This window comes from Talpa occidentalis, unplaced genomic scaffold, assembly GCF_014898055.3.
Source record: "Talpa occidentalis isolate TD23 unplaced genomic scaffold, MPIMG_talOcc4v2.1 talOcc4.8, whole genome shotgun sequence".
Lineage (NCBI taxonomy): Eukaryota > Metazoa > Chordata > Mammalia > Eulipotyphla > Talpidae > Talpa > Talpa occidentalis.
The window spans coordinates 13,266,346-13,291,342 of NW_023605194.1; the positions used below are offsets into that span (position 1 = coordinate 13,266,346).

The window sequence follows — 24,997 nt, forward strand, 5'->3', positions numbered from 1 at the left end:
TCCAAGGGTGGGCACAGACTCCAAATCCAGCCAGAGTCTTGCCCTAAGGCATTTGTAATGGGAAGCTGGAAGGTCTCCATTTCCTCTCAGCCCAAAACTTGAAGGTATCCATTCAGAGCTACCTGTGCCATTTTCTCTGCTTGATAGTAAAGTCCATTTGTCACAGAAAATGAAACAATTCACAGAGAACTAGAGACAGGAGAGCCAGAGCGCCAGCGGATGAATGTACCCAACTCCTGGAAGCAAGAAAACCTGCAGGCTTGCTCCAACCTGCCACCTCTGAATTTTGCTTACATTTGCCAAGAAATCCCCCCTTATTTGCTTGAACAAGTTAGAGTTGGGATTCTCACTTGTAAATGAAACCCCAGAGACAGAAGCACAACTCAAGATGGGCTCTCCTGGGCCTCCCTGGTGGCACAAGGGGTTAAGTCTCAGCACTATGAAGCTATCGGCAGCCATTGCAGCACAAGTTTGATCCCCAGCCAGGGAGCAGCCCGCATGCTGCAGCAGCAAACATCTCCTGTCTCACCCACTGCTCCCCTCAACAGTGCATTTCAGTAGACCCATTCTGCTCCCCATTCTGTCTCTGGTTAATCCTCTCAACCCCCAGCACCTCTGGCCTACACCCCAGCTCTTGCATGCTGTAGGGTAAAGAAAATGTCAGGCTTTTCTGCCCTTCCGCCATCAGGATAGATGATGGATCCTTGTCCTGAATGCATGCCTGATGGCGGGCACCTGGAACAGGGTGTGGGCATAGGTAGATGGGATTCAGCTGAGCTAAGACTGTGCTTTTTTTAAGGGCGGCGTCACGGGGGGACGCCAGCAGCACCAGTAGCAGCAGTAGAAGCCAAAGCCGAAGCTGAAAGAAAAGCCAAGAAGCAGCAGAACCAACGCCAGAGAGCCCAAATAGAGTGAAGACTTGCTGGGGGCTGGGAGGCCTGCCAGCCTGCCAGCCCCCCAGCCAGCACCCCTGCCTGTCATATGCCTGGTGAACCCCAAATAAAAAACCTGCAAAACTACTGAGGACTCTGACTCCTCCTTTACCCGGTCTGCATGGGATCAGAAAACCTGCTCTGTATCCAGTCCTGCCTTTACACATGCATAAATAAATAAAAGAAATATTTTTTTTAATAAAAGAAATCTTTAAAAAAAAAAATGGTCTCTCCTACGGAAACTCTTGAGTGATTCTTTCTCCCTAGAAACGCCTCTTCAGCCCCAGTGCATTCAGGGACCAGCCTTCTTGCCGGCTGACCCCACGTCCAGGATCCTGTGCTCACACACTACAGTACAGGCTTGCAAACATTCTTCTATGAGGGTCCAGAGAATGGAAATTTTAGGCTGCGTGGACCATTCAGCCTCCATCACTGCCTCTCACATCTGCCCTGGTAGATGATAAGTAAACAAATGTAGCTGTGTTCCATTAACTTCTTATTGGAAACAGGTGGTGGGTCAAATTTCACCTGGGTCATAATTGGCCAACCCCTGACAGCCTGACGGCGAGGTTTCTACTACTTTATTTATCCCATCTCAGGTTCTGAGAAGTGGAATCATAATCCTTAATTCATTATACAAGATCTCTCCACTGGTCACTGATCACCTTCTTTTACTCCCATGATTGGTTGATATTAACAATTTAATGACTAATCGTGAACCTGCCAATCATTCAAGACCTAGGATATTAACAAAACTGACCTGGATCCAGAGACCAACTGTTCACTGGAAGCTGGGAGTGTTTTCTAGAAAGAAGGCACAGCATAGTGATAATGAAGACAAGTAAGGGCGGCTTGACTGGAATGAACCAAAACAGAAAATCCAGTGCCAGGTAATAAAAGGTTTCCAAACATTGCATGATAGGTTTGATATTCTCACAATTCCTGGAACTATTAAAAGGCCAGCCAGCCAAAAAGTCTTTAGACCCTGGTCTTTCCTAGAAAGGAACCTGAGAATTTAAGAAGCATCTTTTTTTTTTTTAAGATTTATTTATTTATACAAGAATTGGGGTACAGGTCAGATGCATGGGAGGGTGAGAGGATTCACCAGGGACAGAGCGGGGAACAGAATAGACAGACGGACAAATACACTGCTGAGGGGAGCAGCGGGAGAGACAGGAGAGGTCTGCCACGCCATGTGGGACCCTCGCCGGCCAGCCAGGATGGAACCAGAGCTGCGAAGGCTGTGGACAGCTTCACAGCGCAGTGCTCAACCACCTGAGTCACCAGGGGAGGCCCACAAGCATCTTTAAGAAACCGGGAAACAGACATTTTGAGCAGGCAAGTCTATCAGCTATGGGGGCTCCACATCTATGGAAATCTGACCCCTCGTGCCCCCTCTTAAAATCCTTCAGCCTTTCCTGCTGAGGACTCAGACCAGCCATGGAGTGGAGGCCTGGCCAGTCTGTGGCTCTCCCAGGAGTCCTAGTCAGTGCTTCTTTCTCAGCCACTCCTCTTTGACCTGTTCCCTTGGTTATAGGACTTGGGGACACTTAGTACAAAAACACGGCCAGCCCTTATATCCCCCTCCAAAAAAAAAAAAAAACCACAAGCAGTGCATTATTTCAAGTGCTCATTTTAGGTATTAGCTTCTTGCTTTTCCATTTAGACCACAAACATCAGGGCCTGGCATGCAATTGGCACGCGGTAAATCGCACATGCTTTAATTCTAGAGGCAAAGAAGAGCCTTGCCTCTCAAATCTTTTGACAAAAATTTCACCCATACAGGTAAATCATTTTAAGTTCTGGTGTTTAAAAGACTAAGTCCCCACTGGAAAGATTTGGCTAAACACCTTCCCCACAGCTTCTGCACTCATGACATCTTTCTCTGAGGCTGGATGTCCCAGCCAACTGGTTTGTATTCATAAATACCCCCTAAGTCTCTCCCAACTCCTTGCTGCCCACATCTTGAATATTGCTGAGCAAAGCAGCTCTTTCAGCTCAAGTGGAAGAATATTGATTCAGGTGGGAAATGAATTGTGAGAACAGATGTTCTTAAAATCAAATATCTGGGTTCATGCAAACATTGTCAGGAATAGACAATGAGAGAACCACAGAGGAAGTGCAATCGACACATCAACCTTGTTTCTAAAACAAATTTCTAAGCCACCCACAGGCCTGAAGGGAGCCTCCAGGAGTGTGATTCAGAGACAGCCTGAAAAGAAAGCAACAGACTCCCCTGCCTAAATGACACTTTTTTATTTTTTTTAAGATTTATTTATTTATGCATACAAGACCTGGGGTACAGACCAGAGAGGAGGTGGGGTGGGGAGGGGATCAATGAGAGGATTCACCAGAGACAGAGTGGGGAACAGAATAGGCAGACTGACCAAAGTACACTGCTGAGGGGAGCAGCAGGCACGACAGGAGAGGTCTGCTGCGCCATGTGGGTAGCTCCCTGGCCGGCCCGGGTTTGAACTCGTGCTACAGAGCCTGCAGACAGCTTCATAGGTTGCGTCTTAACCCTTTGTGCCACCAGGGAGGCCCGACACTTTTTTAGGAACACCAAAAGTTTCTCCCTGTTCTCTAGGAGTTAGACTACCCTCTCGGGCCAAAGCACTAGAAATTCCACACTTAGAAATTCACTCTTTTGGCTTTATTTTCTCTATGTCTAAAAGATGGGGAGGTGAAGTTATGACTCTTGAGCAAGATAGAGCACTCAGCTAAAATCATGCAAAGTATTAGATGGAGATCATGGTAATGTTTGATGTTGATGCAGCATGTTTAACTCCCCAATTCCTTGGGAAGGAGAGAGACTCAACAATCTTCATCCACATTTTCCAATAAGGGAATGAAAGTTCTAAGAGGCAATATGACCAGTGGAGACAGGCCGAAACAAGAAGTGCGGAGACAGAGTCAGATCTCCCGACTCCTAGCATGATGCATTTGCAGACAGATCCTCAACGACAAGACCAAAGTGGTACATGAGCTGGAGAGCGAGTCTTTAGCTTATCAAACAATATCTTTCAAAGTATCTTTGATGAACATAAAGGTTTTCTTAACCAAAGAAAGAAGCTCATTACACACTGCCACATCGGCACACACACTCCCCCACCTCCAGGCCTTCTCTGCAGAGGTGGGACACTGACGGACCACCATGTCTGATCCATGGGCCCAGAGGGGAAAGGAGAGGACTCAGGTGGGTGCTCATGCCGGGCCGACTTCCCCAGGGTGTGAATAGTTAGGTTTTTCTTCTGTGCCCCATTCACCTGCCTTATGTGATGCTCACAATTGTCCTGTGAGTCAATGTCATTTAGTTCTCTTATTAAAAGGGAAAAAAAAGTAGACTCAAAGAGAGGTGACTTGCCTGACACTGTTCAATATGTGAGTCATATTTGAGCTCAGGCCTTGGGTTTTCCATCCTGGGTCTCAACCAGAAATCTGATTTTTATCACAAGAAATCAAGAAGCCGCTTGATTCCATACCTTCTAGATACAAGTCGAGTCTTTCACACAGTTTGTAAAAGAAACATGGAAGAAAAAAGATTGCAAGCACAGACTGAGCATGGCCCCACACCTGATTAATTTCTTCAGCTACACAGCAGCCACTGGAGACACTTGGCTGCATCTCAGCATTCACCAACTGCTGTTGCAAATACTCAGTCTCTTCCATCCACGGAAACCACGGGGTTTGCAAATCAGCAGAAAAGAGGTGTACAAGCGGTTTCTCCACCCCTCCTCACCGTTTGTATACAGCATCTCAATGCCTCAAGACCCCAGAGTTCCGGTGGACCCCGGATGCTGAGGAGGTTAGCTAGACTCGTAGAGAGTATACATAAGGAGCACATTTAGTGAGTAGAGACACTGACAGCCTTGAGAGACCCATCTTTCCATTTGAACCAGAACTTTATTGAACAGGTGGTAGTTTTTAAGAGCATGAACTTTATTTAACAGGTAGTATTTTTAAGAGCATGAACCACCAAGGACTCTTCCCATAATTTTTCCTACCCAGATCTTAGCCAACCACCTACACTAAACACTAGCCCTTTGCACTCCTTTCATTGAAGACAGGCTGTCTGAGTGGTCGTACTGGAGTCCCTCTCTTGTGACGGAGGTTAATGAGGGAAGCACTCAGCGCAGACCACCCTAAAGAAATCATCCACACAAATGTTCCCCCAAAATCCTGCTCTCAAATAAAATGAAACTTACACAAATCAATACCTGAATATTTGTCAACAAAAACTGAAAATAAACCAAGCATCAACTGGTGAATGCGAAATCAAACTATAGTACCACCTTACCATGGAGTACTACTCAGCAGTGAAAAGGAATGAACTGCAGATAAACATAATGTAGATGACCGTAAGGTGAATTATGCCAAGTGAAAGAGACATGCTCAAAAACACTGTCTGGAAATCTTCTGGACTGGGCTTCATCTGAGAAAACACTGGTTCAGATTGATTCAATACTCCTTGGAGAGTCCAGGGCTCAGCCTTCCAGGAACCAGGCTGTGAGGCTTAAATCTTCAAGAAAAGGCAACATGCAAGATCAGCTGGTGATTCTGGTCAAACAAGCCCGTTCCCCCTTCCACCCAGGGCAATCCTAGGGCAGGATCAGGTGAACAACTCAGGTTGCAGTTCACAGCAGCTACACAGGACAGTCCTCTGCCACTTAACCCTACTCAGACCCTACCCAATTAATTCAACCCATATTGAACTGGATAACCCATATTGTCTAGCTGAAAGGCCAGAACTAAAACTTTGCCTTAACTATAAACTAATTTACCATGGCCAGTAACCAATGGCAAGAAAATCTGCTGAGCAAAGAAATTTCCATTTCACGGCAGCCGCAGCTATTTTTATCAGGGCTAATTTGAATTCAAAGACGGTCGTAGAAAATGGAGAAAGAATGATATCCTTATTACCAATCATATTTTTAAATTTATCAGAAATTATGAGAAGTAAATCCAATGTTTTCAACCAAAATAGGGCTAAGCTAGACTTTGGCTACAGCCCCGGCTCCCAAATACCTACTGTTTTTAATCTGTGTTTTTAAAAGGAAACTTTGTTCTTGGCATCATGGGATTGTGCCAGCCCCTTGACCTTGCCTCAAGGCAGCACTTTCCATGCACTAGATCATCAAATGGAAACTGGCACTAAGCATGTTCTTCTCAGAGCTGCAACCACAGTCAGTCCAGGACAGCCTACACCAAGCATCTCTGTGGGCTAGGGTTGAGTTGGGTGGAGTGGGGGTACAAGCCCTCAAGACCTTTCCATGCTCATTGCCTCATGCATGGGATGCTTGTCTGCAAAGAGAAAATGATGAAAGTTAGTGCAAACCCAAGAACTGGAATGTCCCACCAAGGTAACAACATTGAGTTTAAAACCATGTAATCCCTGGCCTGTCATTCAGAGGCTGCCTAAAAATTCGGTTTCTTAGCCCCCACTCACACAAGTCTGAATCTACATTTTTTTTTTTAAAGAGGCATGTATTTATTATTTATTTATTTGTTTGTTTGTTTATTTATACATGCACTGGGTATAGTCAGAAGCGTGGGAGGGTGAGAGAATTCACCAGAGCCAGAGCGGGGAGCAGAGCAGGCAGAAGGACCGAAGTACACTGCTGAGGGGAGCAGCGGGCGGCAGAAGAGGTCTGCACGCCATGCGGCACCCTCCTCCAGTGTCCCGGGAGCAGCCGGGGATCGAACCAGCGCCGCAGAGGCCGCGGGCAGCTTCGCAACCCAGCGCTCAACCGCTGCGCCACCGGGGAGGCCCTGAAACTACATTTTTTTAAGCCAGCCCTCTGCACTGCCAATAATTCTAATCTAGTGGTCCCAGAAAACATTAACTGGTGCTTCTGCGAGAGTGAGGACCACTGCCAAGAACCATCAGGAAAGGTCCTGCGAAGAGGCTGAGCATATCAGGGCAAGTTAGAAGTGTTTCTCTTAGGGAACCAAATAAAACAAAACAGAGGACCTGACGAAGAGCATAGAGGCAAACACCCCCCTTTCTCATCTCCACCAATTTCAAACATTCACATCTGTGGTCTCATTTCTTTGATGAAGATGGCCTGTGATATGGGAAAGGTCAGCCTCTGAGCCTGCAGCTAAGAAAATATTTGCACTAGGAACACGATGGTCTAGAGAGAGGAGCCCCAAAGGGCAGGTCTGCGGTTAGCAGATGCCACTGTTGGTTTGCTGTTGGGTGGAGCGCCCCTTGGGTTTTGACTCTGGACAAGGCAAGTCCCCAGGAGGCCCATGTAATTGTGGGAACCACAGTGGAAGTTCTCTGCAGGCTCTGAGGGAGGCAACGAGGTTAGAAAGATGCCGGAATGGCTCCCAAGGATGCCAGCAGCCATCTTGTGAGTCTCCATTCACTTGAGGTCTCACCCCTTCCTTTCTTTTGCCCTGGGATTTCTCTGGCAACCGGCAGGAAAATGGTTTCTCAGTGAAAGTTATCCTAAGAGATCCCCATACGTAGGGAAGAAGGGAGAAATGAAGGCAAAAATTCCCGTCAGAGTTGAAACCAAAAGAAGGGAATCTGGTCGTTTCTGTCCAGGTGAAGGGAATTTGTGCAAATGTGGTTTCACTGATGAATGTTTTGGTTTCAGGCATTGTGAATTGTCAGTCAAAAATGAGTAATAATGATCTGTATAAAATGCTTAACACAAAGTCTCAAGCCCAGACTCCATCACTGGAGAATATCATTTAATCAATCTGAGGTGTAGCTGGGCATCACCAAGAATGTCATTGTCTCATTTAGTTCATACAACCCTGCAGGTAAAGTGCCCAAAGCTCCATTTTGCAGGGGAGAAACAATTATCTCAGTGGTTAAGAGAAATGTCCAAAGTTATTCACCTATTACAATATATGAGTAATATAAAAAATACCTTGAACCTGAATCTTCTAACCCCCAAGTATTTATCAGCTTTGGAAATAGCTAAATATCCTTTCGGAGATATTTAGAAAAAAAGCGGGAATTAGGGTTTGGGAAAAATAAAGGCAAGCAACAGGCATAAGGTGTAGAAGTTTTGGCAACAAAGCCTTGAGAGCAACCAACTGGGGTTCGGAGAGGGAAGCCAGAACCCCAGGCAGGCTCCCAGCAGCCTCAGGGAGGGAAGGAGCAGAGCCAATGTCTTCCTACAAACTGTTTTATCTCCTAAATAGCTTTTGAATTCATTTGCTTTGAATTCCAACTCCTTCTGCTTTGGGCCGCCATTTTCTCTTACCTAAATGGCTTGAACGTAGATGTAACCTGCTTTAGCCTACATGTGGTTGCTGGCCACAGAAACCCATATTCATAGCTCAACCTAATAATCTGTCCTTATTAATAAATAGATGGGCAAGAAATGAGCTGGGAAGGTTAGGCAGCATCTGCAACGTTATCAATGTCCGAGGCACCTTCTTGGTGTCTGAATGGGGGGCTTTTCTCCCTACTCACCTGTTGTGGAGAGAAGTTGGTTGCTCTACCTGGAGTCTTAGGTTTGCATTTCACACAGAAAGCAGAAGGGCATGAGGAAGGGACAGGCGGCATCTACTTCAGGAGAGCCAACCCCTGACAAGAAATCTTTAGCAGATTTCAGCACATGTCCCATGAATCAAGATCTGTGTCACACGGGCAGGCCTGTCTGCAAGGGAATCTGAGCAGATGAATATTGCCTTCGCTGCATCTCCACCCTGAGAACAAATCAACCACTGACCCTGAGGTTTGGTTGATGAAGGGGACTGTTTAAAGATGGGTTTCCCCCTTCTGTTTTTGCTTCCTTTTCCCACATAGTAAAAAAGTGACATTTCTAAAACACAAAAGTCCACCCTCAACTGCTCCTGACTGAAATGGTTCAAAGACTCCCCACTGCTTTGGTGTGGAAGCGATGTACTCCAGCACAGTGCACAGGTCCTGATGCAATGGCCGCTGGCTCCCCTCTCCCCCAGCTCTCTGAACCCCATCCCCTGGTCTTCCTTCAATGCTTTGAACTTGCCAAGCGACCTCCAGGCTCCAGGTCTTTGAGCATCTGCTCCTTGAGCATAGAGTGCTCCCAAGCACTGCCTCCTCCACTTTATACCGCAGCGCCAATGTCCCCTTCTTGATTTTATTGGCACCCCTAGAAAGACCCTTATTGTGTGATCTCAGAGCACCTTATGCTTCTGTTCCGTCATTCTTGCCACATTTCACTAATCGATTAGTTGTTTAAGATCTGTTTTTCCTCTTCTAACTTGACTTTCCTGAAGGCAGGATCCTCATGTTTTTCTCTTCACTGTAGCCCTAGTTCAGTGCCTGAGACATGGTAGGTCCTTGCTATGTGGGGGAAGAATTGATGGATGGGTGACTGATTAGATAAATTAAGATGGAAAAAACTACAGCAAAATAACCTTGAGTTTTAGGAATTGTTGAGAAATATAGCTGAGGCAGATACCCAAAGCTTTTTGTGTCAAAATTCCGAGTCACTCTGTCCTCATGGGACCTTGTTGAACTTCAGGAGGAGATTTCTAAGAAGTAGGAATTACTAAATCCAAATAATAAAACCCAAAGGCACTGGACATCCACATGGAAAATAGACTCTTCAAAATCACATTACATGGCTGTTTTCTGCCACAAAGCAAAATAAATTTATAAACATCCTGTCAAAACTCTAAGAGATGAAGATCTTGAGATGTTTCTAATAAACAAGTGATGATGAAGGGAAATGAAATATCCATTCAGGAGATGTAAAACATCATGATATGCTCTTGGCACGCAGCTGTTATCATTGGAATTTAATAAATGTTTTTATAAATGTTTGAGAACATTCTTAATTTCACTCCTGGCTTTGCTCTCACAATTCCCAACTCCCTTCCCCCATTCCCAGGATTTTATGCTCCTAATTTTTTTTTTTTTATTCTACAAACCATGAAGAATTCCATGAACTTAAACCTAAGCATTGGAAAGAACTGTAACATTCTCCCATGGAACTAGATGAGGAATGGTCAACTGATAATTCTACCAAGAGGAGAACCAAGTCAGGAATACTTAGGCAACTTCAAGGATTATTTTCAGTCAGGTTTACTGAGGTACTTCACTTACAATAAAATTCACAATTGTAAATTGTGTAGTTTGATGAGTTTTGTATTGTGTAGTTTGATGAGTTTTGACAATTGACTGGAGGTGGGAAACCACAACCATGATAAGATGTAGAGCAATTCTGTCACTACCAGATGCTTCCTCATAGCCATCTACACAGCTCTCTTCCTAACCCAGGACCCATGTAGCCATGGGACTGCTTTTCTTTGCTATAATTTTGCCTTTTAGAGACATTAATATTAGTAGAATTATGAACTATGTAGTGTTTTTCCTGTATTTTTCACTAATAGTTATACTTTCAAGTTACACATATTCAATATGTGTATTGAATATATCATGTTTTGTTTTGGTTGTTATCATTCTTAAATAGTCTATCACTGTTCACTGTGGACATAGCATGTTCTGTTTATCTATTCACTCATTGATGGATAGGTTGTCAGCTTTTCCAGTTTTTCATAATTATGAATAAAGCCTGTGTCCATTGAGTAAAGGCTTTGTGTGGACATAAGCTATTATTCCTATGTGTGTTATCACACATACAGGTGTGGGATTGTATGGTCAACTGTCTGTTTAAATTTTATGAAAGAAGTACCACACACATTCAAAAAAATGGCTGTGTGGTTAGCAAAGTACAGCAAATGTATGAGAGTTCCAGTTGCTCCAGATCATAGCCAGTACTTTGTATTGTGAGTCTTTCTAAGCTGTAGCCAGCCTAGAGAGTGTATGTAGTATTTCATCATAGATTTAATTTGCCATCCCCCAGCGACTAATGAAGTTGAATAGCCTTTCATGTGCTAGCTGGTCATTCAGATATATTTGGAGGAAGAATATATATGTTCAAATATGTTTCCCATTTTATATAATGCAGTTGTCTTCTTTTTATTATATGTGTGTTTTTCAAATGCTGTCTACCAGGCTGTACTTTGAATTATCACTTTTGTGCTATTCTTTTAAAAATGGTGAGTTTTCAGATCTAATGAAATCAAATGTATCAATTTATTTTATTTTTTTGAGTTTAAATGCATTTTATTTTTAGACAACCTACAAGACATGTTTTTCTTAAAAACAATGCCTCCACTCCAAATAAATCAAGGTCAAAATAAATGAAGAGCTCAAGATGACATCAGTCCCATTTGTCTGTCCTGGTGTGTGTCAATGAAAAGCAGCAGCCAGTTATGATGACAGGTGATAGTTCCAAGTAATTGCCAAATTTGTTAGCATTTTTCCATTTCTAAACATTCCTTAAAGAAAATCATATACGGTGTCACACCATCCTCACGGTAGTCCAGCAGAGCAACCATACCATCTGGATTCATGTTTTCACCGATAAAGAACTGGTAGTTTTTGAAATTAGCAAGGATGTGCTTGATTTGTTCTGCAGCTCCTGTCATAAAAGTTTTACTCTTTCTGGCCTCTTTTCTTCAAGTTTGCCTTTAATTGATTTCATATAATCTTTGATGTACTTCTTGTAGGCTTCTTTTGTGAAGCTGTTTTCCTGCAAGTGATGGTTCATGACAATATCAACACCATTGATTACTGTGCTTTTGGTACCTTCGCCCTCGGGGCCTTCAGCAGAGGCATTTCCACCAATAAGCGAGTCCTCAATGTTACCCTCTGTCCTACTGACCATCTTTCCCTCCACCTCCAGGCACAGCCCGTCTGCGATCTCCCGGATTTTGTAGATGTCGGAGAACATCTCATCATGGCTGATGAGGTCCCGGTAGATAATCATGATGGCAGCTCGAAGGACAAGAGGCAGCGCTAGCTTAGCAGGAGCCTGGAGCCCAGAGCAAGCGCGGTGCAGCCAGAGTGGCACTCGTGGGGAGAGGGGAGCGGGCGAAAAAGTATCAATTTATTTTAGAGTTCATGCCTTTTGTATGTAAGAAAATTTTGCCTAACTCAAATTAATAAAGATTTTGTTATTGACGTTTTATGAATATTTATCTTTCATATTTAGATTTACAATACAGTTTGTGTTCAACTCTGTACAGAGTATGATGTCAGGATCGATGTTCATTTTTTCCAGATAAATATCCAATTGTTTCAGCACCTTTTGCTGAAAGACTATTCTTTCCCCTTTTGAATCTACCTTGGCTCATTTGTCAATTTTGTCTTAAGTCTTTTGACTTATGTTTGGAGTCAGCTACTATATTCTTCTCTGTTCTGTAGATATGTTTGTCTTCCTATTGATTCCACACTGCCTCGATTACTGTAGTTCCACAGAAATCTTAAAATCTGGGAGTATTTATCTTACAGCTATATCTTTTTTCAAAATTATTTTGTCTATTCAAAAGTTTTGAGTTTCCATTCAATTTTAGAATCAGTTATTATCTACACATAAAAAAATCTTGCTGATTTTTTTTGTAATTATATTGGATCAATCTATCAATTTTGTAGACCTGATATCTACAGACCATGTAAGCATGGATGACTTAGAGATTAGCACTTTGGGCTTGAAATAAATTTTTACTTATGCAGGAATAAGTGGTAGCGTTCTTTCAAACATTCGCTAGACTTGTTCAGGCACAATATTGGTACGAGTGTGTACTTAGATACTTAATGCAGACATCCAGAGAGTGACAGCAAATGACCTGTAAATGGTCCATATAATACAAAGTACTTCCTTAAACAACACCCAGAGTGTTTCCTTTGGGACATTTTAGGAAGAACCAATAATTTGTTGTAAAGAACTATACCCACACATCAAGAGACACCAGATGTCTCTGGAGATGCTGCTGAATGCCCACTACTCTTTACTAGCAGAGAACGTAGGTCTTCTTGGGCAAAAGTTAGGATATCTTCTTGCTGGGCTTTCTGGATGACTATGCTACTGTGTTCAAGTGCAATTCCTTCTGGAAGATTTCCTTTTCCTCTCAATCCTTCTTCTCCAGCATCTCACCTCACTGGAAGACTCTAGATGAAAAGACACTCATCCTGGTTCCCTGGGTATATGAGGATTCTTTTGGTCACCATGATATTCATTGCAATTCAATTAAAGCAAAATGGGGGACTGGTTAGTTTCCTTGAGGAACCGAAGGACAGTGAGAAATAGAAGACCAAAGGACAGGGTGCAGCCAAGACCTAAGACAATCCAAAGTAGGATTCAGCTATCCTCATGACATCTCTATTCTGCTTTTCTCTGCTTTTTCCTCTCACACCTGCTTTCTGCCACGATGGAGTACAGGTCAGCTGACAGCACCCAAACTGTTCCTCACACACTTTCACCAGAGACACTGCCCTGTTGCTCTTTCTGGTCTTTTTTTCTTTTTTTAGATTTATTTATTTATTTATACAAGAACCAGGGTACAGGTCAGATGTGCAGGTGGGTGAGAGGATTCACCAGAAACAGAGCAGGGAATAGAACAGGCAGACTGATGAAATACACTGCTTAGGGAAGCATCAGGAGAGACAGGAGAGGTCTGCCGTGCCATGTGGGTTCTCCCTGGCTGGCCAGGATCGAACCCACATTGCAGAGGCTTGGGACAGCTTCACAGTGCGGCACTCAACTACCTGTGCCACCACCTGCGCCACCACTGGCAGGAAGGCCTAGTCTTTCCAGTCTTAACACCAAAAATCTCACGGAAATAAATGTATTGACCTAACTTGGGCTATGTTTCCACCTCTAGGTTAACAAACAGCACACAGGGAGATGCCGGCAGCTAAGAAAATGGCTACTCCTATGGGAGGGAATCAAATAAAATGGCAGAACAGTGGGGGGAGGGGAAGTGCATTGTGGGATGAGAGATCAGTTATCAGAAGTGGGAGTCAAGAGCATTGGCCAATCCCCCTATGTAGGGCCTGGTCATAACATTTTGAGTATAAGCTAAGTATTGATAAACAGCAAATTCATGCAGTGCCCCTAACTCACACACATACACACACACAGGCAGTACCAAATCACACAGTTGTATCAAATCACTAAAGATTTTGGTCACTTTCCCGAGACTGGCCAAGAATTACTAAGCAATCTTCTCAGAAGGCAAATGGGCCTCTGTTTTCATTTCTTCCACTTAAGGAGGCTGGAATGACTGACTCAAGGTCCCTTTGACTTTTGTCTTCTGTCCTCTTCTGAAAGGCTCTCCTGTGGAGAACTAGGCCAGATAACGTTCATTCCAAAATGGACACCTTCCTAAATCCAACATTTGGTATCTTTAAGAGAAAAGAGGCACAATTCTGAGGTCTTCCTCCATCAGGGAATCACCCAACAGAGGGAAACAGACCTCTTCTAAAGAAATAGCTCCCCGCAAACTCATTTGCATATGATTTTACTTCATTAATAGAAACAAATTAAATTCTCTCTCTCCTGAAACTGCAGCACTTCATTGCGACGGAATCCCCAGAGGAGGGCGAAAGGAAATGACATTGATTCCCAGCACTCTCAACTCCAGGAATAGAGTCTGAAGCACCACCAAGACAAAATGGGGAAGTGTGGGCCGACCTTCTGGAGAAGAGACATGCAAGTTCATTTTCTCAAAGTCACAAAGTGGGCCAGAGGATGACCCTCACCCACTCCTGGATAATGAGCCTGTTCTCGGTTCATGTTAGTTGTCCGGACATAAGGTTTATAGTAGCAAACTCTGTTTTTCATTCCAAAATTCCTTTTTCAAAATCATAGAAATTACTGGAATAACCAGAACCATTTGTACTGAACCTCAAGTTCAAGGTCAAACATAGGCAATGGGTGATCCAGAGGTTTGAAGGGTTCAGGCTGAACACCACCAGTAAACATTTATTGACTGAGCTCCTATCATATCTTGAGCCAGCACAGTCTCCTTTATTCTATTCAACAGTCCAGTGGGGTGCTATTAGCACAATTATCATCAAAGGACTATGATGCCCCTGGAGTCAAATTCCTGGCTTCTCTACTTTCCAGCTCTGTGATGTGAGGAGGGTTAGTGAGCTTCTTTGTAGCTTGGTTTTCCTGTTGATAAAATAGACATGTCCAGAACAGCACCTATCTCAAATGTTGAATTATGCTGGTAGAATTATAATTCAATAAACATCAAGAACTTGAGCACCACCCAATACTTGGTGAAGAGCCCCCTGACCACGAGCCATTGTTTACAACTCCACATTGTACATCAAGCTCAAGAATTGGCCCTGAATCACTCAGTTAGTAAACAGCAGAGTAAGGATTCAAATTAACCTCCACTGCCTCTTGCCAGGTTTCATGAAAAATGATACCACACAAAAGCTACGTTTGTTGTTACTGTTATTGTCAACCTTTAAATGCAAACCTAGAAATGCATCTGGTTTTGTGGGTGTGCCGATATTTTAATTGCAAGCCAATTTTTTTTCTTGTTAATGATTGTTATGACTGGGGATGCTCTCCAAGCAGCCTGGAACCGACTGTTCAAACTATGGAGAGAGGTTTCTTTATGAAACTAGATATTTGCCATAGATACCTGCTGTTCTTAACAGATTACTGGAGAGCAGCTTTCCCATTGTTTAGTTTATGTCTGAGTGGATAAATTCAGAAGAGGTTTGAGATGCCATTAAAAGAGGAAAAAGATGCTCAACTTACAGAAAACCGAGGGAAAATAAATGTTCTGTCGAGCAAGTGATTGATGTGAGTGCAAAGCGGAGGACAGCAAAACAAAGCCCGGCTGCTCTTTCCTCCAGCTCTGAAGGAAAATAAGGGGAAATTGATGCAGCCAGAAGAAGAAAGCAAATCTGCTGGAGGACAGGAACGAGTTGGGTCAATCCTGGTTTTGCTGAATCTTAAATGAAGCAAGTAAACAACGATCACCCCCCAAATTATATTTTACTCCCAGGGAATTTTTCCTCCGTGTCTCTGTTTCCTACCAAGCGAAACAAGAAGCAAGAATCTGAAATGCCCTCTAGGGGATATTGCTGTTTCATTCAAAAAAAAAAAAAAAAATCCACAGAAGGCATCTGCTTAAAATTGTTCTGCGACATATTTTGGGCCAAAATTTGGAAATTCTGGCTGCAAATTTGTGTGGTTTCAGCTCCTCCTTCAAAGACCAGCTAACCTGCCATGGTCTCCACCTTTGTTTTATGTTTTCTCACTAGGCAGCCCACTCCCCAAGTCAGAGTACAAATCAGCACCCCCGGGACTTCTATGATGCGAGAAATGCACCCATAGCTCTAGATGATGCTCATCCTCAACCTAGCAGGCTTTAAATCAGATCTCCCTAGTCACTTCTTGCCCAAAACACATCCTATAAGCCTTACCTCATCTCTTATCCATCATGTATTTTAAGATCCATATTTCTTCCTCATCCCTCTCCATCCCTGAGACATTGCAGGTGACAATGAAAGTGAGACATGGCTATGCGCCCCTCAATTTTACAATCAATAACTGTGTTATTACCAAGAAATGTGACATGTATGTCTTCCTCTTTCAACACATTCCTTCTTCGGGGTTATGCGGTGCAAAGATGATCTTTCCAGAATCTCTAAACTTCATGTGAGTCACCACTGTTATGGCATCTTACTGCCACAAGGTGGCACTGTTGGAAACCAGCCCACACAGTCCAGTGCTTACTAAGTCCCCTTGCTGTGATAGCCTTTCCTGTACCAGCTGCCGTGGTCCTTGGAAGGAGGAGAAATCCTCCCTTACTGCTAAACCTGGTCAAGGTTTCCATGTTTGCATTCCAAGGTTGGAGCTCCCACTGCTCAGTTCTGTCAACATCCACACAGACTCAACCAGCCCTAGGAGAGGGTCATAAATGAGCCGCGACAATTCCCCCACACCCAGTAGGGGAGGCTGCAAAGCCACCTGGAGAAAGCTTTAAATACAGGCAGGGGAAAAGCATTAGGACCAGGTGATATAGTCAACCACGGCATGAGAATAAATCTTCACAATGTCCATGTAGAGGGAACTCGAGCTATCCATATGGATCTCCATGATTGGTCGACCCAGCCCTGGGTCTAAATGTGAATTTACATAAGATTTTAAATATTAGGGCCTCCCTGGTGGCGCAGGGGTTAAGCACAGCACTGTGAAGCTATCAGCAGCCTCTGCAGCACGAGTTTTATCCCCTGCCGGCCAGGGAGCTACCCACATGGCACAGCAGACCTCTCCTGACTCGCCCGCTGCTCCCCCTCAGCAGTGTATTTCAGCAGATCTGCCTCTTCTGTTCCCCACTCTGTCTCTGGTTCCTCTCACCCCCCGCACTTCTGGCCTATACCCCAGTTCTTGTATGCATAAATAAATAAATCTTTAAATAAAGATTTTAAATATTAAAAATGAAGCATTCATAACCTTTTTCAATTTCATGTTCCTATTTCTAAAAATGATCTTAAACTATTTATTTTAAAAAATCTCCAACACGGGCCTCCCTGGTGGCGCAGGCAGTTGAGTGCCGCACTGTGACGCTGTCTGCAGCCTCTGTGGCATGGGCTCAATCCCTGCGGCCAGCAAGAATCCCACATGGCAAAGCAGACCTCTCTGGTCTCACCTGCTGCTCCCCTCAGCAGTGTATTTCGTCAGTCTGCCTGTTCTGTTCCCCACTCTGTCTTTGGTGAATCCTCTCGTCCTCCCACACATCTGGCCTGTACCCCAGTTCTTGCATAAATACATAAATCTTTAAAAAAAAAAAAGCTGAAAAAAAACTCCAACACAATAAAAATTGATACAAGAACTCTAAGTAATAAGATAAATAAGGGAATAATTTTTTTTTTAAATCCTATGCTATGGAAAATGCTGCAATGCTTTTGCAATTGAGGCTCCTGACAACCAAGGCAAACAGGGAAACCTTATAGCTATCCATATTTCCCATTATCTCATCTATATTCTCCTACTTCTAAGAGCTGAGAATGTGGATGCAGTAATGATAATTCAGTTCATTAAAGAGAAGTATCTAAAATTTTAAAGGAAAATAAACCACAAGTTTCTAGGCAAGATGACTATGTAATTTGTTATTTAAATCAGCATGCTTTTGGAAGTGAAATGGGATGCTATTAATAATGATGTGGGGACAATTATTCTTATTGGAACTGTTCTATGCAAACTGGGATATATGTTATCCCGGCCATGTGATAGAGCATTAACTTTGGGTTAATACCATTGGATTCAGAAAATCAGCCTATTTCTCTTCAAGAGACATTTTCAAAAACTAGGTGCAAGCACCCAAAGCAAATGCTATATTACCCATGAAAACCTATTACCCATGAAAACCTATTAGGCACTTACCTCTGAACACAGGGAAGTTTGTGTACGTATCAATAGTCTTCTGAAGAATAAAGACATATTTCCAGCATCCTGACCAGTTCAGATGACACTGGATATTCAACCAAGAGTGTATAAATAGCTTCTCTATTTTGATCTAAACAAGGAAATGACTGTATTTTACTCAACTGCCATCTCCTCTCCGACAAATTTTGCTCTACATTTAAAGTCCACTATTAGGACAATTGTCTTCAGTTTTTTGATACAAATGCCCTGCTAATAAGGGCACTTCTGAAAGTGACATAGTGCTCACCCTAAAAAAAGTCCAGACTGCCTTAAGATTTGTATGTTACATTAAAAACTCAGGCTGATATTTCTGCTCTAAGACAGCAAAACTACTTAGATAAATGAAATTGTATCTAATTGAATTACCTAAATTAAATACTTCAATAATAATGCCTAACATTTATTGAACACTTAGTATATCCCAGGCACATTGCCAAATGCTTATGTTTTTCATTTAATTTTACTACAATCCTAGGAGGGATTATTATCCTATGTTACAGATGAGGACACTGGGAATCTGACGAGCCAAGTGTGTATGTATTGTTGTGTGGTTGGTAAGCAGTAAGGTTGAGGTTCAAACCCAAGTCTATCTGATTCTAGAACGTAAACCCTGAACCACTAGATTGCCCAGACAGCTTTCATCCCTTCTGATCCAGTGGGAAATGACTTAGGCAAAGTGTTTAAAAGAGAAGACTCATAAAGGGGGAAATAAAACATGGTATTTGACTATTTTCCTCTGTCTTCCCGAAAGAATCCCCTCAGAATGGTTTCCCAAAGCCCATTGCAACAGGAGATCCCACACCGCCTGCACCACACAGGAGCTCCTGCTGACCCGTGTTCCAGAAAATAATGGCACTTTCCAAGGTCAAGCCTGGACCTGAGCTTAGTAATATTTATTGGGTATGAGGCAAACTACAGAAATGCTTTGGGAGAGCAATGTGGTGAGAGAATTAAATTACAGAATACTGAAAAGGTTGAATTCTTGGGGAAAGGTTTGCCAAGATAATTGGATAATGACATTTTACATAAAACAAGAAAAATCAGAAGATGAAAGGCATTGTGATCGACTAAGTGGCTAACTGCAGAAAACAATCATCTCCTCCTTAGGTGACTGAAACTGCAGTTTGCTTTTCATTTCTGAGGCACACGATTTCAAGCTTTTAAAGTCTGCAGTCTCCAAAGACCACCAGGCCCATCCTGATGGTCCCAGTGGAAGGAGGGGGCTGGAAGTGATGTGTTGAGAGCCTGGAGAGGGATCTGATTAGATCACTGGCATCAGAAGCGAATGTAACGTGGTAACGAGACTGCAGCTCTGCCTGCTGTTGACTGGGGATGCTGGAGCTTCCAGCCTGTAAAATCATGTTGAGGAGAGATGCAGGAAGCTGCAACTGCACGCTCTCACCTTCTTCTCACCGTGTCATTCAAAATAGGATCTTTGACCAAGATGCCGCTTACTGGAACTCACGGCCATTTTCTCTGCAGAATCAGAGGGTAGAATGGTGTCAGAGAAGACGCCCGCTTCTCCCGTCTTGCAATGGTGGAGGATGGGTGTAGAGAGGATTTCTGTGTCCATGAGTGTAATTACCTTAAAACACAGAGATCTCAACTTTTCATTTATTCGCCAGGGAAAGCAAACCAAGGGAAAGATGATGACTATCTATTCAGCTGGTCTCCTGGGGAAACCCCACTTAAACTAGGTTAGGAGATGGGGAAGAGGAACAACTTGCTCACATATTCAGCCTGCAAGAAGAGCAGACTGAAGCGTTATGGGTTGGGATCCTTGCAGAGACCTTTTGTGTCTGCTTGCCCAAGACATTAGCTCCATTCTCGCTTACTGCACGCTGATTCCTTCCACCAGGTGGGAACAATTGCTGCTAATGGATCTTGGCCCTGAATTTTTTCACTGTCAACAATATGGTGGGCTATTTCCAAATAATCCTGCAATAATTCCTTCCATCCTTATACACGACTTCACCATATGATTATGTTTTCGCTGCCATTAAGAGTTGGTGTCTATTTCCCTTTATCATCCATCTGAATCATCGCTGTGATTTACTTTGACAAAGATACAGAACTACTATGTCTGATGTCTAATCTTAGCATCAAGAGAACTTGAGTTTTCTCCTTTTTAGCCCTCATAGAGTACTCCCCAAAAGGAAACCTGGGATAAATTTGTATGAGAAAGATACCCAGAAAATGGACAACACCAAGTGTAAATATAAAGTGAGGCCATCTTGGACCCTCCAGTCACGTTCAAGCTATCAGTTGACTTCAGTAACTTGAAGGAGCATATATTTGAGACCAGCCTAGGAACCCCAGAGAAACCAAAGAATTGTGAAATTTATGCCATTGCTCTAGCAGATCACTATTTTACACAGCTCTAAGTAAGTGGTACTGGTGAAACAGCTATCTTTACACCAATCACTGTGCCCAGAGAGGTGGAATTATCACACAGCACGTCAGGTCCTTTGGGTCACATGTCAGAGTCAGAGACAAGGAAAAGCTGTTTTCCCCAAAGAAGGCTGATCCTGCTTCCTGAGCTAGGCCAGCCACCAACTGTGGCACTTTACAGTTAGTAAATCTCTTGGCTGAATATTCACAATTATCCAATGATGTCACAAGATCAAATATGATTCTAATATTACTAAGGAGGAAACAGGCTCAGAAGGATTTCAAGTCTTCCCCAAGGTCACAGAGCTACTAAGTAGCAAAGCCACAGTCAAATTCAGTACCTTCCCATGGATGCCTTTGGCTCTTCCTCTCATGCAAAGTCCTGGGATGAGGAGGCAATAGTGCAGATTCATAATAGTCATTCTGTCCAGCATGGTCCACTGGCCTCCCTGCCTATGGCCAGAGCACATGGCCAGCATCATGTTCCCTGCCAGCCCAGGGCCTCTGTTTATGGAGGGATCCATCGGCATAATGCATTAATAGATCCGTCACCATTGGTCACACGAAAGAATAAGCAACCAGCAGGACGGCGGAATAATAAATCACAGAAATGGGGAGCTCCATTAGATTAAGGTACAAGACTGTGGCTGCATTGAAAAGAAAAATTATTTCAATTTAGATGGAAAATCGAAGCCCCAACAGTGGGTGTCACAGAGGGAAAATGCATTCTGTGGTATCACCTGGTGCCCCCAGCAGAGCAGAGATGGCTCCAACTCTCACTCACACCCAATGTCTTCACTACAACCAGCCTTCCCATGAGCCAGGCGTGAGAGTTCACACCTCCAGATATACCATGATTGTAATTAATGATTTATTTCTTGAGTTTTTATGCATTAAAGACACATCTGGCTGCAAATTAAACCACCCAATTGGTAGGAGATGAAGTTTTAGCACACAGACTCATTACCATTTCAACCAAAAGCAATGAAAAATTTTAGTTTGCATATTTAGCCACAGTTTGATTTCACAGGTTATTTCTGTTCAACATCTTTTAAATATTGAAGAGAATTGGAGAACTCTAGTAAATATCTTCTATGATTTATAAGGGTCCACACTACTAAAAAGAAGTAATAAATGTGGTAAAAAGAAAAATAGTCAAAAAAGAAAATTAAAAAAAGAAAAAAGAAAAAGAAAAGAAAAAAAGAAAAGAAAAATAGTTAACATGTTTCAATTATCTTAGGTGCACAAGAATGGAGAGAATTATGTATACTCATGTATATGTACAGAGAGTGAAAGTTTTGCTTAACCTTTTCCTCACTGATTTCTATCCCAAACCTAGGGTAGAAAAGATTATACAGTTGTTGTTTATTCAGATAGGCACTCTGTCCACTTCCCGAGAGAATTTAAGGTTGTTTTCAATAAAATAATTCTATATTACAAATTTAAAAAGTGAAATTATCATTCACACACAGATTTGAATACTGATAGAGGAGGTGAAAAAAATTATTAATCAAAAATCAAGGCGAATGTAATTGCTTGAATCAAGTCGTAAATTAACTTCTAGGCTTCTTGGTAGCCAAAGCAAAAGATAATACTTTTATTTCTAAGGAATAAAGTACATCACACCAGTAGGGGAAAAAAGATAACTGCGACAAAAACAGAACCTTTCTGTGTGCTTAATGTTAGTGCATAACTAAAGGAAATTAAATGGCAGCATTCTTCTTTTTGAAGAACTACCCCCTTACTATAGAAAATCTGTAAAAGACTAAAGAAAAGTAAAAACAGATAAAAATATACCCAAGTACCTACTAGCCAGTCACATGCCCCATTGGTTTCCACTCTGGCCTTTTTTTTTTTTTTTTTTTTTGGCCTTTCCCTGCACAAGATGTGTTTTAAACTCAATTTTAATCTGAGTGTTTATAAAATTTTGGTGCTTTTTATTTTTTTGCTTGTTTTTTTTTTTTTACAATTTTTTTAAATTTTTTTATTTAATTAATTTATTTATTTTTAAGGTTTATTTATTTATACAAGCACTGGGCACAGTCAGAAGCGCGGGAGGGTGAGAGAATTCACCAGAGCCAGAGCGGGGAGCAGAGCAGGCAGAAGGACCGAAGTACACTGCTGAGGGGAGCAGCGGGCGGCAGGAGAGGTCTGCGCGCCATGTGGAACCCTCCTCCAGCAGCTGGGGAGCAGCTGGGGATCGAAGCGGCACAGCAGAGGCCGCGGGCAGCCTCGCAACCCAGCGCTCAACCGCTGCGTCACCGGGGAGGCCCTTTTTTTTTGGCTTTATATTACGATTGTTTTACTTTATTAAAATTTGTCAGCTCAATCAGTTTCAAATATTTTTTTAAGATTTTTTTTTATTTATTTATGCAAGAACCGGGGTACAGGCCAGAGGCGCGGGAGGGTGAGAGGATTCACCAGAGACAGAGTGGGGAACAGAACAGGCAGACGGACTGAAATACACTGCTGAGGGGAGCAGTGGGAAAGGCAGGAGAGGTCTGCTGGGCCATGTGGGACCCTCCCCGGCAAACCAGGATCAAACCAGTGCTGCAGAGGCTGTAGACAGCTTCACGGCATTGCCCTCAACCATCAGGGGAGGCCCGCAAATATTTTTTAACTACCTTGTAACTTCAAAATATCTGGGAACCACTGCACTATGTGATCATCCCCTCCAGACCTAATATTTTATTATGTTCTTTCTGTGATCAGATGTATATTTGATGAGTCCACTACAGCTTTTACTTCATTTGTTTCACTAGTGTTTTCTTTTTACAACCAAGCAATCTATCACAGAAGGCTCACCTTGATTTCTACATTTCTCACTAGACAAAGGCCCCCTAGAACCTCAGAACTCTGAGAACCACAGTGTGAGCTGTGGCCATCTTGGCTACGTGTGCAGTGGCCATCTTGGCTACATGAGCAGTCCTAGTTGTTGCAGCAACTCAGTAGCTTTCTAGTTCAGACTGAGTTTTTGAAATGCCGTAAATGCTTTGGTTCAAGACTCAGTGAAACCTTTGACAACGCCTGTCATGTGAGACAAATCTTCTGTCTCATCTTTAGAATTGAGGATAGCATTGGGACAGGAGAAGGATTCAATAAGCAATGGTGACTAAAATGCTTCGAAAAGTGCTTGGTACATAGTAAACTCTCAAATGAAACAAATTAACTTCTGAGACTGTTCTTGGTAAACCTCAACTGTCCATGACTAATGAAGCTATTGATTGCACACTTCAAAGGAACTACAAATGCGCCTTGCTCGCCATTATCTCCTAGGAAGGCTGACTGATACCATTGGTCACAGCTCCACATCTGCTCCACATGCACAAAAACTTGATTGAGTAGCATCTGGTGAATGTTCAACTTAAATAACCCCTTGGAGGAAAGTGGAGAGAGCTGACAGTGCTTAGCAGGTCATTCTTTCTGGAGCCCTAAACAGAGTGCATTTCTTCCTTCCATTTGATCTTTTCCCCAGTCCACAAACCAAGTCAGTGCTTCCCAAGTTCTGGGTGCTGAGATAGGCACTGAAGAGCTAAGGAATGAGACACAGCACTACGCCAGCAGAGGAGACTTCATCATTGCCAACTCCTATGGGAAGGCTATCTGTTCATTCAAGCCCTGGAGGACACGTACCTGGAAGAAAATATGGACGTGATTTTCTTTACCAATCTTCCCTCTGGGCATCACAGAAGGAGATAGGGTATACCCAATTACTGATCATTCACCTTACACCACTTAGCTTTCACAGTATACCTGCATAAGTACCTGGTTTCTCTAATGGAAAGAAATCCAAAGAGGATTTTCACTGCTAGGACAAAAGGTGAAAAGCAAAAAAGTGTTTATTTTGCAGCAGCACCCCGAGTAGCCAGAGTGACCCCACCACACTATGTCTTTCTAACTACTTTACCCAGGTGGTGTGTTTATCTTATTCCTGCTTTCACTATACGCTAGTGTTATTTTAGGTTTTATGTGTTATTTGGTGTGATCTGATAGCTTATTTTCAGAGTCTGGGAACACTCAAAAATGTTTCCATAGGAATTAGTGGTGATTGCATATTCACTTTAGACCATTCTGGCTTACAAAAGCTTTCTTAGGTATGCGCTCCTATACTCTGTGGAAGAAAGCCCTTCTCTCGCTCAGGGGAGCATTAATAGTGGGGTAGCAGAGAGCTGTCTCTGCTCGGCAGAATTCATTATAGCCATGACTCTGTCAAGGTGCAAATGTTTAGGGTTTTCGTTCAGTCTTCCTGCAGTCACATTGCGAGGACCAGATCGCTATTATCCTGCTTGTGCCATCAGGTACTTTTTTTATTTGCAGATACAAGGCAAAGTACATAAAAGGTTTTATAATGGTGGGTTCATGCAGCTTGCAAAACTTGGAGAGGGATCAGAGAAACAAAGTTGGAGAGTGGCTGTTTCAGAC

General features: G+C 42.9%; 1 long non-coding RNA gene and 1 pseudogene across 2 annotated transcripts in view; both read right to left on the reverse strand.

Moving 5' to 3' along the window:
- Positions 1-24,997, reverse strand: part of LOC119233579 (uncharacterized) — a 257,802-nt gene that overhangs the window by 122,585 nt on the left and 110,220 nt on the right. The window lies entirely within an intron of this gene.
- On the reverse strand, positions 10,997-11,718 carry LOC119234361 (translationally-controlled tumor protein-like; annotated as a pseudogene).